This window comes from Camellia sinensis, chromosome 6 (genome assembly GCF_055761805.1).
Source record: "Camellia sinensis isolate YWXY chromosome 6, ASM5576180v1, whole genome shotgun sequence".
Taxonomy (NCBI): domain Eukaryota; kingdom Viridiplantae; phylum Streptophyta; class Magnoliopsida; order Ericales; family Theaceae; genus Camellia; species Camellia sinensis.
This window is the reverse complement of record NC_138966.1, coordinates 110217840-110234206: the sequence shown is the minus strand read 5'-3', so window position 1 is coordinate 110234206 and position 16367 is coordinate 110217840. Positions and strand designations below refer to the sequence as shown.

Here is a 16367-nt window from a genome sequence, read left to right as displayed (position 1 = left end):
CTTGACAAAGGATATTAAAATCAGACCACAGTTACCAGATCCATTTTATAGTCTGGGAAACTGATATCCAAATGATTATAACCTTTTGATGCAAAAGCTTTTTAAAATTTATTTTGCCAAATCAATTTACACAATTCTAATCCCACATAAATACAATTGTACAATGTGGGCGGAATAGGGAAAATAAACACAATAATAAATCAAACCACCAGAGTTCCAAAAAATTATCACCATCTACCTTAACGACTCTAGATGAGATCATGTGTACATATGCAGATGCAATGATCTAAAATGGGTCATTTTTTAAAGATGCAACAACTTAACAGGCATATTTGAAGGGACAGAAAGTAAAAAATAACAAAAATTAGAAAAATAAACTTTTTCCGTCTATTTTTTGCGATGGATTATTTAACCATCGCACAAAAAAAAAAACAAAACTATTTGCAACTAGCAAAAACTTGTGAGCCCCCTATTGGGAACCCACTCAGCCCAATTTACTTGTGAGCCGAAGCAAAAACTCTTATTTCCCCCAAATCTGATTGTGTAAAACTTGCCCTAGACTCAAACCAAGCCAAATCTGATTTCGCTCTAGACTCACAAATTTGTTTTCCCCCAAATCTGATTTCCCTCTCGATTTCGCTCTATAGATCACCATGGTCGTCTGAAGAAGATCTCTCTCTCTCTCTCTCTCTCTCTCTCAGTGAGTCTCTTCAAATCATTCATTCGTATTTCAACTTCTTCATCTCTTTACGTCGATCACTTGTTTCTTATCATCTGAACTCACTGTAATTCGATCACCTTTTCGTCAATCTATTGATTTTTCCACCAGGTAGTCTGATTCTAGAAACAAGCTTTGGTTCGAATCAATCCTTCCTTATCTGCTACAGGTACAAGCTTAACCATTCAATTCTTAATTGACGAGTTTTACGTTTTATAGAATTGAGAAATCAGCAATTCTGTCAATACTATAGCCTCTCTCAATTTTAAGAATTTTACTGTAATTTGTAAGTATTTCAGGGCTATAGAATTGCTGATTTCTATAGCCTCTGTTGAACTCACTGTAATTAATCCCACAATCAAACAGGGCTTCATATTTCACCTTGGTCATTGTATTTACTTCCTACTGCACTTGCAGTCAAGCTCGAATGTGAATTCTCATTTTTGCTTCTCAAAACTTGAGATTAACAATGTAAACAATGACAACTGCTTTTAGGAAGTGAGATGATTCTATGTACGATGAACATAACAAAATAGGGCAAAAACATCGTTCCATGAAAAGAAAAAACATCTCTCTCTCTCTCTCTCTCTCTCTCTCTCAAGATGTTAGATTGAAGGAATCAGCAATTCTATAGAAGTCTGATTTCACCTCTGGCCATACTGACTCTGGTGCCTGTGCATTCAGAGTGAACTTTATTTCCTCAGTTAGCTAAGTAATCTGTTAGTTTAGTTTTTAACTAGAAAGTTTACTACTTATTTCTTAACCTAAAGCACCTTAACAAAATATAGAAAGAGCCAGTGGGGATTGGGACAAATCAGTTAAGTTGGGTTCATACACCTCTGCTATTTTGATATTTCCTTGATTCTAGTGAGGTAAACATATGTCTGGTTTATGCTGAATCTGATTGGAGTTTTCTCAACTTATAGCGGATGCATTTTACCTCTTTCGACTTTATGGATGTTTTTCTAATGATATTATACATGGCTTACTTTTGTTGTGTTTTCTTTCTTTGTCAATCCTATAGCTAAGGTAAGCAGTGGTATACCAGTGTGCAAACTCTGCATTTAGGTTAATTAAATTCTGAGTTTGTTTTGTTTAGAATTGGGGATATCAATCTCAAATGTGCAATCAACTGGATATGATTACGGGACTTGCCTCACATTCTCAAATGTTGTGGGGGAAATTTTTGTTTTTTGCTTGTAAGTTGCATGAGGACTGCACATGCATCTTTTTACATTGGATTGAGTTTTTTGAATGAATTTTCTCAGATGATTTAATTGAAATTATTTAGGAGCATTACATTTCTGCTTGGTTAAATTGCTGTTAAGTAGCTTGCCTTTACCATCCATCCTAATGCCTTGAAAGGTTACCCTTAATAGACTTTTAATACAAGAAAATTACCCTTAATGCAAACAAACAAAGAGCAAAATTGATTTCCACTTACTTCCAGAGCCTTCTCTGCTTCTCTTTCTATCCAAATAATTGCATGATCAGATGTGGCATTGCATGATAAGACAATATGTTCAAATCTTCCATCTACTGGTATGGCAGTTTTAACCTCTGGAGGATATCTCCCACATCTGTGTGCATGAAGCAATGGAGGTCTTAGTTTCAGAGCAAGCACAACTATTTTTGCTAGCAAATTACAAACAAACTTCTTAAGATAAAAAAGAAAGGGAAAAAAAAGCTTCTTAAGTATTGAAATTACACGACAATTGACTTCGAGTACAGGAAACCTATTTATGATAGAGGATCTTTTCGGTCATTGAACATTCTTAAGCAAATAATAGGAAATTTTCCAAAATACAAAATTAAGATGTATTGGCCACTACCAGCATTTGATCTTGATTTATATGGCAATACTGAGAAAAGGAATTGCCACGAGGAATTCTTCTACATACTAGGCATAACTCAGATTGTATAATGCTTATTATCACTAACCTAGATAGAAGAAAAATACTTATCACTAATATAAATTCCAAATTTGATCACGTAAAATATTGCCTCTCAAATTCTTGTATGGTAGTTAGAATTTATGAACTTGTTTTTATTTACCATTAGTCATGACATGTGTGATGTTGGTTGAGATTTGCCTTGTTTGCAATTGCTTTGATAGGGCTAAGAACACTTTTAGTTTTTCATGGCCTTTCCTATCAAAACTCTAATTTGGGGCACTTTCTTTAATTTTCATGGAAGATCTTGGAAAGTCTCTTAATTTGTTTTGAAAGTTTCTTAAATCAACTTTTTGGAAAGTTTCCATTTTCAAAAAGTTAAGAGAAGTTTCTTAAATTATTTTTGGAAAGTTGAACTATGAAGGTTTCCTAGTCTATCATTGCATTCTTATGATGTGTTATTTTCCTCTTTGCACTTATTTTATGTTTATCTTTAGAAACAACAGATACCATACAAAGTAGAGGCCAATATTTGGTTGGGCAAAAAATGGGTGCTTAACATCTTCCCACTTTGTACCTTAGCCGCTGAGTCTACGTAACAATGACGATTAGGCATTATCTCCATTTTTAACCAAGTGGAGACTCTTTTCTGATTTGAACCTCTAGTTCTCTGTGAGTTAGGCTGGTTTGCATAGGATGTCAAGAGGGGGACAATATGAATTAAAATTGGCCTTCTCACAATTTTATATATCAGTATGTCTCTTTCCATAGGATTGAAATAGGGTATGGCTGACAAACCAACACTCTAGGAAATAAAGTGTAAGTAAGTGGAAATCAATTACATTACATTAAAAATTACCCTTAATAGACTTTTAATAAAACTAAAATGTACAAAAAAAATTGAGCATTATTTTAGGGAAAAAAAAAGTATACAAAAAAAAGAAATATATATATATATATATATATATAGAAGGGCTCGTATTATGGAGGAGGAGGGGGGGGGGGGGGGGCTATGGCTATGTTGGGAGGGGTCGTGGCAGGGGGGGCATGTCAACTCGTGATTCCTAAGATAGTATGTGGTAGTTTCCAAATGTTTGGGTAGAAATTAAAGCTTGATTTAGGACTGTGCTTGTAATGTTTGTGCCTCTTACTATTCATTGGCCGAAAAATAAAATTAGGATTTGTGGTATTTTTTTACATGTCTTAAATCTCTTTGCTCTTAATCAACATTAATTTTTGTTTGTTTGTTTGTCTTTTTTCTTCTTTCTGGATATGCAACTTGTTGTAGAGAAGAATTGATGTAATAATATTAGTGTCCCAATAAGGTAAGGTTGGTTCATATGATAAGCAGAAATTTGAAGTGAAATTTTACTGTTATACAGTTGGCAAAAAACTAAGAGGTGAACAGGTTGAGATATACCCTGGCATTGGCTTTGCAATATAGTTGGAACCAAAATAGTTGGAACAAGATTTTGATTGGTTTTGTTTGTGTCTTATTTTTATTGTTTGTTTTATTATTATTTTAAAATTTTGCTTTGAACTGTGAAAAAGTGGGAGGCAGTGTGCCCCTCACTCCCAAGTCAGTGGATTTTGAATGGCTTTATAGAACAATTTTGATGGTCCTATGCATTTTTGGCACAGTTTAGATGGTACCAAGCATTGTGTGCCAATCAATTAGTGTTGACTAATATAAATGCTTATTTTGTTATTTCATTTTATCAAGGCCTATATGTTCAGTTTATTTAAATAAATTTGTTTCTTTTTCTTACACTATATATATATATATATGATATTCCATGTCAGCTTCAAGTTTTTTTCTTCTAGTATTTTTGTTTATAGTGATCATATATATATATATATATATATTTTCTTACCATTATATTTTTTGGATTTTGTTTTACATGATCAAATTATATCTTATCGTGGTCTCTCTTGGTGCTATTCTAATAATCTGAGCATAGCGGTAGTTTGCTGGCTCACTGTTGTATTTTTTGTTTTCTTTCTCAGACCTGAAAAAAAGTGAACATATTTGTCTTTAATTCTATCTTTATTGGTCTTACTAGAGAGCCATGTTAATATTCTCATCTTTAGTACATTGATTTTATTAATATGTTGTTCTTTAATTTTCCATTTCATTACCCAAAAAGAAAGAGAAGTTTATTAAGGGAAGAAATGGAAAACAATGCATGAATGTTGAGATTTTTGCAAATATGTCTTTACGTTTATATAATATTTGAATATATATATGATTGTAGGTTTTTTTTTTTTTTTTTTTGCGACGGTAAGAAGATGGTTGCTAATAGATTTCAGGCATTTTAAAAACTCTTTTGCGACGGCAAAATATCAGTTGCTATAAGCAGGTTAGGCGGTCGCAAATAGTTTGCGACTGTTGTTTTGCGATTGCAAAAAGTATTTGCCACTCCCATATTCGCGACCCTTATTTGCCTTCGCATGGGCCATCACAAAAAGTCTTTTGCGACTGTTTTTGTATTATTTGCGACGGCTTGTAGCAGTCTCAAAAATTACTTTTTTTAGTAGTGTATTGTTGGGTAAATTTGACAAATAAGATACCTTCAGGAGTACATCTGTAGCCAAAATTATGCAAGCCCACGTAATTTGCCTTAACAACACCATTATTGTAGACCAACAGAGTTGGAAGATTACAATTCGGATAGTTAGGAATACAATCAGTGGATGTTGTCTTAACAAATTTCATTGTTGGGTATTTGGTTGCCAGTTCTTCCAAACATTGTAGAAGAATCCCACATTTTGGGTATCTAACAAAAATTAAAACAGAGATAGCATTTAGGAATGCATCCACATCCAAAGACATGTATAGTGGACAGAATTGAGCTAAGCACCTAAGAAGAAACAACAATCAATTCCATAATGCTATGTTTGGATCTTGAATTTATCAACAGAAAAAAAATATAAATAAATAAATAAATTTTGCTTCTTTTTCTTTCTCTTTTCCTTTCCAAATAGCTCCACCACAAATCCATATCAAAGCATAACTCAAGTAATGCAACAATGGACGTATAAAATTTTTCAAAAAATAATTATTGCCTACCCATCCTTGTACAAAATCACTACTACCCAAACATTTGGAGGAGCTTGGGAGACCTTGTGTACAAAATCCAATCCAGAAATGGGAGTCATTAATCCATACCTCTAAACCTTAGTTGTTTCTCTTTCTATTCACAGATTCAAACGCTTGCACCCAAAAAATTTTCAGAGAGAGAGAGAGAGGAAGAGGAAGGGGAAGGGGAAGAAAAAGAGGAAGAAGAAATACCAGCTGTCTGCGGTGTGCGATGTGGTACTGTCGCTGGTCAGAGATGGGTGCTCGTGTGCAACGGTGGCTGGTCGGAGATGGGTGCTCTTTACGACGGTGGCATGCAGCTCTCTATGGAATGAGAGAAACAAAGAGATGAGAGAGGATGAGAGGAGAATACGAGCGCAAGATATTTTATATAGATGGTTATTGGCAACTAAAATTTTGTAGTTGCTGAAAGTATTTTATGAATTTCTCCAAAATATTTGAAAAGTCTCCTTCCAAAAATTTTAGTTCTTTGGCAACTAAAATTTTTTTTTGTCGCTGAAAGTAAATTTTTGGTGACCAAACTTTTGGTCACCAAAGGTGAAAAATAATTTTTTATTTTTCATTCGGCGACTAAATGGTTTTAGTAGTTAAAACTCAATACAAGGCAACTAAAATTTTTTTTTGTCGCTGGCGACCAAATTTTGGTCGCCAAATGTAAAAAATAATTTTTTATTTTTCATTCGGCGACTAAATGATTTTAGTAGTCAAAACTCAATGTACGGCGATTAAAATTCTTTTTTGTCGCCAATTTTGGCATTTTTAGCAACTAAATTTTTTTTTAGTCGCCAATAACCAATATACCCTGATTAAAAAAAATTAGTAGCTAAATATTTTACTTTTGCCGACTAAAAATTTTTGGTTGGCAATTTTACTACTTTTGGCAACTAAAATTTTTTTGGTCGCCAAGTTTGATTGCCTAAAGTGCATTTTGTTGTAGTGTTTTGAGTGCTGTTGATGAATTTTTACAAGAGAATCTTGCATACAAATTTTTGAATTTCCGGAGGAACCTCTTCCACCCAGGCAGGGAAATTATTCATATGGAGTGCTTTGCAAGCCAAACCAACCATATTGCCAGGCCTCAACACATGGGTGCATTTTGCAGCTGAAAAAACAGACAAATTTTCTCGCACATTAGCAGCCAATAGCCCAACATGAGAGAGGTGAAGATTAGTTGATTGAATTGCTTTAATCACATTGAGAGAGTCACCTCCTAAAATAATGTTAATAAGCCCTAGGGTTTTTGAAAGGGTTTTTTTAAGTAGTGCAATTTAGAATTTTTGATTTGTTTATTATTTGGATGTATCTTGAAGGGTAATTTAAGGAAAAAATATATGATATATTGAGTGTAAATTATAACCCTAAATAATTAAAAAGAATGTACTAACAAATTATGCGTACTTAATAATTTTTTGGGTGAAAATAAAAACCTCCTAATCTGTGGTGCAATGCATTAGTCGGGAAAAATCTTATTCAAATTGGGAGCCATGGCCTTGGGCCTAAATTCCTTTGTTTATTTCTTTTTTGTGTAGTTGTTGAATTTTCAGTTATTATTGAGTTAGTGGTCAATTTGATATAATATTTTTTATATTTGTAATTAATCTCTTATATTGACTTTAAAAAAATGCTTCAAGTTATAATGTTAACACATTATGTTTATAGTTGAATAGAGAATGACAAGAATAATTTATTGACATGTGCAAAGCACTACTTAAAGCAAATTGTGATGTGGCTCTTCGTTCGAAGTCTTCTAAAGGGACCATTGCAGTTTTGCTTCGTGATGATCGTGGTTGCCTTGTGGATGGTTTGGTTAGAGAGGTTTCAATTTCTTCAGTAATCCAAGGGGAAGCTTTAGCCGTTCGACTTGTATGTCTTATGGTTAGCTCCTCGAACCTATCCTCGGTGGAGATTGAAGGGGATAACAAGAGGCTTATTCATTTTTGTGTGATGCTCCTCCTTGGGAGTTTTGCACTGTTATTGTTGATATTAGGTCTTTTGCTAGGCAATTTCAGTTGTCTTTTTCTTGGTGTTCTAGGAATGCCAATAGATAACCCAAGCTTTTTTAGGTGGCTATCTTCCTTGTAATTAGGTTTCTGCCTCCCTGTAGCTTTGTTGGCAGTTCTGTCTAAATCTTAATAGAGTGGTAGCTTCTTTCGTTCAAACCAAAAAAAAAAAAAAAGTACTGCTTGACTCAAATTACTTCACCTACGTTCACGGCATGGAGAAGAACGATTCAATCAATTCTTAACATTAAACCGTCGTGCAAAGAGGGCAAGAAAATCATACCTAAATGTTTATCTACCCCCAATAGACTTGACTTTGATTATTCAAATTTGGACAATTATATGCCCCACACACCATACCCACTTTTTGAATATGTCCATACATTATATATAAAAGATTGGGGAAACTACACAAAAGTGTAGTTTTCCAACCCAAAAAAATAAAAATAAAAATAAATTAAATTAATGAAAAATTTTATTAACATTAACAATTAAATTTACAATTTTTTTCATTAATTTGTAAATATTTTGTCCAATTCCAACTTAAGTGTAATTTTCCCTAAAAGATTTGCAATCATAAAATTGCAATTTCTTTCTCAATTTTCCACCCAAATTGCGATTTGACATTGTACCCAGAGCATACTCTAAGGTAGTACTTCCTTCCTTAATTCCAAAAATTTGAGGAAAATCACTGCTTAAGTACTTCTGTCACTTTCAGGGCACATCAATTGAGAACGATTTCCACATTTCGACATAAACATCCAAATGTGCAGAAAATAATGGAATAGACAAGTCATGAGTGATTATTTTGTAATCTCGAAACATTAGTCTATAGTATTCGTCATTTGATACTTGTCAAGTTATTTTTTAAAAATTTAATAATAAATATTAAGTCTTATTATTTTAACGAATAAGTATCAAATAAAAACATTACATGAATTTGACCCAGAAGCAAAAATAATCTTTCCTAAATCATATAAATAATTGTATAGGACCAATGATTTGCCTTTGCCATGTATAAAAGGCAACGAGTCTTAATGAAACATTTTTTGTTTGTGCAATACCATGACTTAAGACTTCAGGTGTCCTATTTGCCATTCTTTTATCCAAACACGAGCTTCTATTGAAAAGTTGACTCTTTAGACTATTTTTGTCGTTAAGTACCTGTATTCCGAAGTTGTTTACCAAAGGCTAACCTGAGTAAGGCTTGAATTGCCCATAAATTCTTTTTTTTCCAAGTTACTTAATTTGTTAAAATTAGATTTTATTAATATTTTTTGGTAATCATTAGTAATATAAAATCAAATAATTTATCTAATGTTAGTGAGATGGAGAACAGAGAGATAAGAATTGCAAAATCTGTTAAGGAAAATCGATGATTCTCCACAAGTAAATCAATCAATGGGAATAAAAATTAATGCAGAAAAATTAAATCAAAAGCAACACAAGAATTTTACGTGATTCCCTCAATGTGAGATACGTCCACGGGATCGAAATTCGATTCCACTATCAACCAAAAAGTTTCCAAACGATTACAAACGAGATACGAATGGTCTCACAAAATCACCCTTAGGTGAATTTCAAATAATCACAAATAAATAAAAGGAAAGACCTCACCAAAAAGACGAACAAAAATCTTCGAAACAAATTTGTAGAAGATCCAAAATAATAGACCAAACCACCTTTAAATCAAATCAGCCAAAGATACACAAAAATAATGTCCAAAGCAGCCAAACCTTGAAACCAATGAATTCTTCCAACACACTCACCGAATTGAATTTATATGAAGACAAAACTGCTACCCTCTACTTCGGAAGAAACAATATCAATATCAATATCAATATATATATATATATACATATATTGTGAATCTAGGATTTTTTTTGTATCAAAACTCCAGTTGTTACCAAATTAAATTGGGTCTCTACAAATTAGATATAATATATATAAAATATATTATACCCAAACCAAACCAAATTAAAATTCTTTTAACAAACCAATTGGGTCTCAAACTCCAATGAGGTATACCCAACAATTCTTCCCCTACCTACTTAGGTGGAGACATCAACCATACCCGTCAAAGTTTGACACTTTAAATGTTTGTCTCTCGACAAAGTATTTGTCAACATATCCGAAATATTATCATCTGTGTGAACCTTTTCGAGTTGTAACAATTTCGAATCTAATGCATCATGAATCCAATGGTATCTCACATCAATGTGTTTTGATCTCGAATGAAACGTAGAATTTTTACTCAAATGAATAACACTTTGACTATCACAATAAAGCACATACTTTTCTTGCTTCAAACCCAACTCTTGCAAAAATTTCTTCAACCATAACTCTTCTTTGCAAGCTTTCGTAATGGCAATAAATTTAGCTTCGGTAGTTGAGAGAACAACACATTTTTGTAATTTAGATTGCCATGCCACAACTCCCCCTACAAAAGTCATTAAATACCCTGAAGTAGATTTTCTAGAATCAACATCACCGGCCATGTCAGAATCCGTGAACCCATCAAGCATTAGTTTACCATCCCCAAAACACAAACACACCTTCGAAATCCCTCGAAGATACCTTAAAATCCATTTTACCGCTGCCCAATGTTCTTTACCCAGATTAGAGAGAAACCGACTCACCACACCAACTGCGTGAGCAATATCTGGCCTTGTATAAACCATGTTATACATTAAAGAACCAACTGCTGAAGCATAAGGAATTTTCTGCATCTTTTCCTTGTCTTTCTCACTTGTAGGACATTGATTCGAACTAAGCTTGAAGTGACCCATAAGTGGACAACCAACTGGCTTTGCTTTATCCATGTTGAACTTCTCAAGAACTTTTTCAATGTAGATTTCTTGAGACAACCAAATCAGCTTCTCTTTGCGATTACGAACAATTTTCATACCAAGTATTTGCTTTGCCGGTCCCAAATCTTTCATAGCAAAAGACTTGCTCAACTCCAATTTCAACCTATTTATCACGGTTGAATCTTGACCCACAATTAACATGTCATCAACATAAAGTAAAAGAATAATAAATTTACCATCCGAGAAACTTTTCACAAACACATAATGGTCTGAAGTAGTTTTAGAAAAACCATTATTCATCATAAAAGAGTCAAATTTTTTTGTACCATTGTCGCGGGACTTGCTTTAGGCCATACAAACTTTTCTTCAATTTGCAAACAAATTTCTTTTTCCTTTTTTCCATAAAACCTTCCGATTGTTCCATGTAAATTTCTTCTTCAAGGTCACCATGAAGAAATGCATTCTTCACATCAAGTTGTTCAACTTCAAGGTTCATTCTTGCAACTATGCCAAGTACAACCCGAATAGAAGACATCTTCACAACTGGCGAGAAAATCTCATCAAAGTCAATACGTTTCTTTTGCCCAAAGTCGTTCACAACAAGACGTGCTTTGTACCTCAGATTCTTGCCGTCATTCTTCAATTTGAAGACCCACTTATTTTTCATAATTTTCCTCCCCTTAGGCAACTTCACTAAATCATAGGTGTGATTTTCAAGTAAAGAATTCATCTCCTCTTCCATGGCCTTTTTCAATCATCTTTTTTTGCATGCTCAATTGCTTCTCGGTAGCTCTCGGGCTCCCCTTAATCTGAAATCAACACAAATTCATTGGGAGGATACTTTCTTGAAGGTTGTCGGTCCCTTGTAGATTTTCTCAACTCAAGTTGTGGTGGTGGTTCTTGAGTTGGATGTTCTTCCTCAATTTTGGGCTCAACTTCATTAGGATTAGAATCATTCTCCACATCTTCGATAGGTGGCTGCACATTTCCCCCATTTTCATCATCAACTGAAGATGAAGGAGATGGATCCATGTCAATGAATTACTAGTTTTTGACTCCGGTTGATCACCTTTGCCGAAGCCTTCAATTGTTTGGTGTTCAAGAAACACAACATCATGGCTTCGAATGACTTTCTTGTCGACCGGATCCCACAATCTATACCCGAATTCATCATGCCCATAGCCAAGAAAAATACATTGTCTTGACTTACTATCAAGCTTGGACCTCTCATCCTTTGGAATGTGAACAAAAGCTCGGCAATCAAACACTCTCAAGTGCTCATAAGACACATCTTTACCGGTCCATACTCTTTCTAGAACATCAGCATTCAAAGGATAGGAAGGAGACAAATTGATCACATCAATCGCTGTCTTCATTGCCTCACCCTAAAAGAATCTTGGCAATTTAGCTTGTGAAAGCAAACACCTTGTTCTTTCCACAATGGTGCGGTTCATCCTCTTGGCAACGCCATTTTGTTAGGGAGTCTTCTTAACTATCTTTTGGTGCCGAATACCTTGGCTGCGACGATACTCATCAAATGGCCCAATGTATTCACCATCATTGTCTGATCGGATGCACTTCAATTTCTGCCCTGTTTCTCTTTCAACTATGGCCTGAAAATGCTTAAATACTTCTAGAACTTGATCTTTAGTTTTAGTATAAAAGCCCAAACTTTCCTTGAATAATAATCAATAAAAGTAACAAAATAAAGTGAAGCACTATGTGTTCTAACTTTTAAAGGACCACAAACATCCGAATGAATCAACTCCAAAACATTTTCTTTTCTAAAAGCAATATTTTTATGAAAAGAAACTCTATGTTGTTTATCCGCCAAACAATGAACACAATTTTGAGATGTGTACCTTTCAAACCGGGCAGAAGCTCTTTTTTGAATAAAACTTGTTGCCCCTTTTTACTCATATGACCAAGCCGCTTGTGCCACAATTCAGTAAAAGTATTATCTTCAAGTGCATTGATAACACCTTTACAAATTTTTCCTTACATCGAATAAAGTGTGAGTCTTCTTGTACTTAGCCACCACCAAAGAACCTTTTGTGAGCTTCTATATTCCATCACCAAATTTGTTGTTGAAACCTTCATCATCTAGTTTCCCGGTAGAGATCAAATTGAGGCGAATGTCCGGAACATGCCTCACATCTTTAAGTAGCAACTTGCAGCCCAAATTTGTTTCCAAGCAAACATCACCCAAGCCAATAATCTTGGACAATCTTTCATTACGCATTCGAACAGAACCATAATTTCCTTTGGTGTAGGTAGTGAAGAAATCTACTCAAGAAGTTACATGAAAAGAAGCACCATAATCAATCACCCAATTGCTTTCTTGGCCCACAAAATTGATACAATCATCTTCACAAACGACCATGAGATCACCATTGGTAGTAACAGCCGTTGTGTCTCCTTACTTCTTATCCACACTTTTGTCATGTCTTTTTTCCTTGTGCTTGAGTTTTCAGCATTCTCGCTTCATGTGCCCTTTCTCATGGCAATAATAGCACTCAATGTCTTTCTTTGAAAAAGAACCATCTCTTGATTTGTTATGGCTTTGATCACGACCATGAGGAGTCTTACTCCTCCTCCTTGTTTTGCTTCAGCCTCTCACAACAAATGCTTCCGATGAGAGGAACCCGCTGATTTTCTTATAGTTTCTTCATTCAACAAGCTATTAGTGACTTAGCTTATTGTGACAACTTCATCGGGCGCCAAATTACTAATTGTCACAACCAAAGTCTCTCAACTTTCAGGCAAAGAAGTAAGTAGTATCAAAGCCTGCAACTCATCATCAAAAACAATTTTCATAGAACCAAGCTGGTTAACAATACTCTTTATTTCATTCAGATGTTCAACTTACGAAACAGAAAATCTTTATTTGTGGCTGATTTCCTATAAGACCTTCTAATTTTTTTTCATAAATCATGTGCTGAAGTTTCAGTAGCAACATGATAAAACACACTGTCATCAATCCATTGACGGATAACACCAATGGCTTTTCAATTAAGCCTATTCCATTCATCATCTTGCATACCCTCGGGTTTGCCACTATCACCCTCAATTGGCCCATACAAATCTTTACAAAATAATAGGTCCTCCATTTTAGTTTTTCAAGTTACCTAATTGCTTCCATTGAAGTTAGACATACGACCCACATTCCCTTCTATTGATTTATACAAATAAATAAATCCAAATAAATCGTAAGCTCTGATACCAGTTGTTAAGGAAAATCGATGATTCCCCACAAGCAAATCAATTAATGGGAATAAAAACTAATGCAGAAAAATTAAATCAAGAGCAACACAAGAATTTTACGTGGTTCCCTTAATGTGAGGTACGTCCACGGGATCGAAATCCAATTTCACTATCAACTAAAAAGTTTTCAAACGATTACAAACGAGACACGAATGGTCTCACAAAATCACTCTTAGGTGAATTTCAAATAATCACAAATAAATAAAAGGAAAGACCTCCCCAAAAAGATGAACAAAAATCTTCGAAACAAATTTGTAGAACCAAAATAATAGACCAAACCACCTTCAAATCAAATCAACCAAAGATACACAAAAATAATGTCCAAAGCAGCCAAACCTTGAAACCAATGAATTCTTCCAACACACTCACGAATTGAATTTATATGATGACAAAACTACTACCCTCTGCTTCGGAAGAAACAATATCAATATCAATATATATATATATATATATATATATATATATATATATATATATTTATATATATTGTGAATCTAGAGTTTTTTTTTATCAAAACTATAGTTGTCACCAAATTAAATTGAGTCTCCACAAATTAGATATAATAAATATAAAATATATTATACCCAAACCAAATCAAATTAAAATTCTTTTAACAAACTAATTGGGTCTCAAACTTTAATAAGGAGGTATATCTAACAAAATCGACTAGATATTGCGGTGGTCTTTATGATTTCTTAGAGCATCTCCACGAAGCTAGTTAAATTTTTAGTCAAACTTTAGCTAAAAAGTTGATTTATATTTTAGTTAGTCATCTTTTCAAATACACTTTACAACAAATTCTTTATTCTTTCTCTATTTTATTTAAATATTTTTTTTCAATTGTCACAGTTTTTTGAAATAAGCTTTTGTTTATGATAATATTTTTTAAACAATCATATTTTTTTCAGCAAATATATTAAAGAAAATATTTAGCAAAGTTAGAAGACAAGTTTCAAGTATTACACTGTTAAATGTATATATATTTTTTTAAACAAGCATTTCCTACGATGAAGTATTACAAAAAATAGCATTAAAACAACAAAATGAAATGCTATATTTAGAGCCAAAAATGTTTATCAATCATATGAAAATTATTAGGTAATTCTACTGTATCCTCTGATGTTACTTATAAGTTGTTCCTCATAAATAAAAAATTACAAAATATATTAAATGAGTAATTTTTATTTTTTAATTACTTAACAAATGTGAGTCAATGCTATCCCATCAATAAACATTTTTACTAATCATTGAAAAAATTATTAAAAAAATTAAAAAGTCAAAAAATATTTTAAAAAAGCATTTACATTTATCATTCAAAATTTTCATATAATTAAAAAAAGTCTTTTGAAAACATATTAATTTTCTTATTTTGCTAAAAAACCTAAAAATTCAAGAAATCTCTAAAAAAAAATAAAAATCCAAACAATACTTTTTGATATGATATTTGAGATTAATAAATAATTATTCATAAATGATGGCACTTCAAAGAAAAAAATGTAATATTTGATATGATATTCGAGATTAATAAATAATTATTCATAAATGATGGCACTTCAAAGAAAAAAATGTAATATTTGATATGATATTCGAGATTAATAAATAATTATTCATAAATGATGGCACTTCAAACAAAAAAATGTAATATTTAATTATTTTAATTAATTGTTGAGCATTTGATTGCTAGCTAATTTTGACGGTGGAGTTTTTTTTTTTTTTTTGATCGAGGACGATGGAGTTTGATGGACTACATTTTGGGTGTGTATTTGCTATAAAATAGCTATTCAATGAATTCAGTAATTATGATCTAACGATCTAAATAGTTTTAACATTATTTGACAATTAATAATTTACGTTTATATTTAATATTTTATATACTTTTTATATACAATTCGGGTTTTGCGTTAGTTGGATTGTTTAGTGTCTTTGTCTAAGTCAATTCCAAATACAATTTTAATTTCTAAATTTCTATCAAAATCCTGCATTAAATTCAAAAATATGTTACACAAATCTTAAAAATTTAAAACTAGACTCAAGTTGCTTTGGTCGAGTCCATCACCAAGCCATTGCTTCTTCTTTTCTTTTTGGGCAAATTACACTAATGGTCCCAATAGTTTGGGGCTTATGTCATTTTACTCCATGATTTTTCAATTGTGACATATTTAGCACTAAATTTTGAATTTTGTTCCAAATAAGGACAATTGAAGATACCATTACTCAATTTTAAGGGCAAAGTCGTCAATTTGATAAAATATAAACTAGTTTGATAAAAATAAATGTCAAAAAAGTATTTTTGAATTTTTAAAATTATTTCCACCCATCAAAGATAAAATTGTATAAAATTGATAAAACTTTTACGCATTTATTTATTTATTTTTACCAAATTAATTTTTATTATATGTTTGGATAATGATCATGTAATGGATGATTGTTTTTAATTTCATTAAATTAGTTTCTATTTTTTCAAAACTCAAATATGGCGACAACTTTGATATCATTATTAAACCAATCCATTAAATCAAAAAATTTCATATATTAAATATATTAATTACACATTAAAAACCTAATAATCACACATTACATGAT

General features: G+C 32.6%; 1 long non-coding RNA gene across 1 annotated transcript; it reads left to right on the top strand.

The window, feature by feature from the left end:
* The first annotated feature begins 355 nt into the window (after nt 1–355).
* On the top strand, nt 356–7156 carry LOC145792826 (uncharacterized). Its single transcript, XR_014332762.1, has 2 exons — nt 356–887; nt 5815–7156. It is a non-coding gene; the product is annotated as an uncharacterized LOC145792826 (long non-coding RNA).
* Nucleotides 7157–16367: the final 9211 nt, after the last annotated feature.